Source organism: Chamaea fasciata, unplaced genomic scaffold (assembly GCF_029207755.1).
Source record: "Chamaea fasciata isolate MVZ Bird 193981 ecotype frontalis unplaced genomic scaffold, bChaFas1.0.hap1 SCAF_132, whole genome shotgun sequence".
Classification (NCBI taxonomy): Eukaryota; Metazoa; Chordata; class Aves; order Passeriformes; family Sylviidae; genus Chamaea; species Chamaea fasciata.
This window is the reverse complement of record NW_027094217.1, coordinates 45,697-48,591: the sequence shown is the minus strand read 5'-3', so window position 1 is coordinate 48,591 and position 2,895 is coordinate 45,697. Positions and strand designations below refer to the sequence as shown.

Sequence of the window (2,895 nt, the reverse complement as noted above, 5' to 3'; positions counted from 1 at the left end):
CCGCAGTCCTGGAGCAGTCCTGGTGCCGGTGCTGGTTCCGAAGCGCTCCCGGCGCCGGTCCCAGTGTCGGTGTCAGTCTTGGTTCCGGTACCAGTTCTGGTGCCGGTTTCGGTGTCGGTCCCACAGTGCGGGTCCCGGAGCGGTGCCGGTCTCGGTTCCGGTGTCGGTCTCGGTCTCGGTGCCGGAGATTTTAGGGTCTTTTGGGTGATTTTAAGCCAAACCGGGCCCTTTTAGGACCGCGCGTTCCCTTGACCCCGCCCATTCCCCCTCAAAATTCCCGCCGTTTCCTGGACCCCGCCCCTTTCCCCTCCCAGTTCCCGCCCTTTCTCTGACCCCGCCTCGTTCCATTCGTTCCCCGCCCTTTCATTGGCCACGCCTCTTTTTCCCGTGGGCCCCGCCCATCTGCTGGCGCGTTCCGTCCGGCGCATGCGCAGACGACCCAGAGGTGGCTCTCCCGGGCGCCGCCATCTTTGTTCCCGGTCCCCCGAGCCGGCTCCGGCGTGTCCGAGACCTGCGGTGGGGGCATGGGGGATCTATAGGGGATCTATAGGGGATCCATAGGGGATCTATAGGGGTCTGAGAGGACCTGGAAGTCTCCTTAGAGGATTTGGTGGGGGATCTGCAGGAGATTTGGGGCGGTCTGTAGGGGCTTTAGGGCGGTCTGGGGATCCCTAAAGGGGGCTGGGCGGGTCTCGGGGCTCTATCGGGGTCTGGGGGCTCTGTAGAGGGTCCAGCGAGGTCCGTAAAGGGGGTCCGGGCGTCCCTAAATGGGGTCTGGGTGTCTGTGGGGGATTTGGGGGGTTTCTGTGGCGTTTTGGTGGTTTGGGGGGTCTGTAGGGGATCTCTAGGGGTCAGCGGGAGCCTGTAGCGGGTCCGGAGAGGTCTGGGGGTGTCTGTGGGTCCCTGTGGGGGATTTGGGGGGTCTGGGGGGGTCTGGAGGTCCCCAGGGGGGTCTGAGGGGATATGTAGGGGCTCGATAGAGGGTCCTTGGGTGCCTGGGGGACCCTATAGGGGATCTAGGGTTCTCTACTTGGGATGTAAGGGGGTCTGGGGGAGTCTTGGCATCTCTATAGTGGAGTTTTGGCGCCCATAAAGGAAATTTTTGTGAATTTTTGGCTCTATACAGCTAATTCTTGGAAATTTGGGGTCCAAATTGGGCAATTTGGGGTGTTCTATTGAATTATTAAAAAAATAGGAATAGCGCCCTAATGCCGATATCCAACAATGACGGACAAAAGACTCTCCAGCAGTTTAGAGTTAGAAAGTGTATGTTTAATTACGACGCCAGACAGCGTGCGGGATAGCTCCCGAACACACGCGCGCTCACAGAAGATCACAGGGTCTTTTTATGTACAGAAGGCTTGAATACCCAAAACACAAATGTATATTCATGACTTCAGTACCTCCCATTCCCCGCTTCCTATGGTAATTAGCCAAAAGCTATTAAGCATGCGTGGTTTGTTCTTTGAAATGGGTCGGTGGTCTTTTTTATGGGGCGGGGTCTCAAAATGATGAAGTAAGTGAGTCTTCTTCGCTTTGACTTTTTAACCTTTTAGTGTTGCGTGACAACTGAATCCCATTTTCCCAGGAGTATTTGATTTCTGAGTTCATTGTCCTTCTTGAAGCCTATTGATTAGTCAGAATACACAAACATAAGTTGACAGGCCCCATGATTTATCAGTTCCTTGAATCCGGCTTCTGCTTATCAAAAGGGAAGTCTATCTGTCTTACTTCAGCAATATCCAGTTAAAGTCTGTAATTCTTCAAAATTAATGTTTCAATCCCCTTGGTCCCTGCTCCCTCGTGGCCATGGCAAGAGCGGGCTGGGCTGGCCCTGGCAGGGGGCTCTCCTCGGGTCCCTGCTGATCAGGGCTATGGCCCCGTGTTCCTCTGTCTTGCAGCCCTTGAAGACACGGCAGATGACAGCAGCCCTGCCATCAGAAACCTGGCCATTGAAACAGCCTTGGTCCTCCGGGCAGTCCAGAGAGCTCCGTACTCCATCCCGCGGAAGCTGCGAGATCAGCTGCGCAGGGCACGGAAGACACGGCCTCGACTGTCGGGCCTGGGCTGGCTGCGCTGCTGGAGCTCTACGGAGAGCTGATCTGGGACACTCTGTCTGCTGGGGCCAACTGAGCCAGCGGGGATTTTCTTCTTCTACAGGATTCTTCTTTTCTTCTTTTTTTTCTTCAGTATATAAATATAGGATATGTGTTACAATACACGGACTCCCAGGATTTTTCTTTTGCTGCCCTGGGTGCACAGGGGAAGAGGGGGAAAAGGGTGCTTTGTGCTCAGCATGCTGCCCAGGCGTGCAGCCTTGCAGAGAAAATGGCCAGAAGCCCCTCGGCCCTCGGTGGTCCTGCGGAAGCCTTTGCACTGCCAAGAGAGCGCGTGGGCGGGGGCCTGGGCTGTGGGCATCCCTGCGAGGCCGGAGCCTGGAGATGGCCACAAGCCCTGTGCCAGCCAGGAACCGCCGTCTGTGTCCTCCTGCCCGTGTGCTGCTGGCCGGATTGCTGAGGGCTCCGCGGTGCCTCTTGATCGGGCTCCTCTGGAGCTGCTGTGGGGCTGCGCCTCTGCTGCCGGGCAGGCTGGCCGGGCTGGGGGAGACTCTGAGGGGCTGGGCTGGTGGGAAGCCCTGAGGAATTGGGTGTCAGAGGCCACAAGCAGCCCCTGGGGAGCTGCCATGTTCCTGCCAGCCGGCTGCTCTGGCGCTCCCCCAAAGCACCTGCGGAGTGAGTGCAGGGAAAGGTGGAACCTTGCGCTCAGGGCCCTTCTCGAGCTCACTGAGGATCCCTCCCTCAATGGTGACAAGGGGGCAGTGGCTGGAGCTGAGCTGGGGAATGCAGTCGCTTGGGCTTGGCTGGGCTTCGAGAGCTCAGGCAGCTGCTCCCAGCT

At 57.8% G+C, this 2,895-nt stretch overlaps 1 long non-coding RNA gene across 2 annotated transcripts; it reads left to right on the top strand.

Moving 5' to 3' along the window:
• The first annotated feature begins 462 nt into the window (after window positions 1–462).
• Window positions 463–2,217, top strand: LOC136304599 (uncharacterized). Of its 2 annotated transcripts, none has more exons than XR_010724685.1 (2): window positions 463–516; window positions 1,902–2,217. It is a non-coding gene; the product is annotated as an uncharacterized lncRNA (long non-coding RNA). The 2 variants fall into 2 exon arrangements; XR_010724686.1 differs by lacking the exon at window positions 463–516 and adding an exon at window positions 1,363–1,425.
• The last annotated feature ends 678 nt before the right edge of the window (window positions 2,218–2,895 follow it).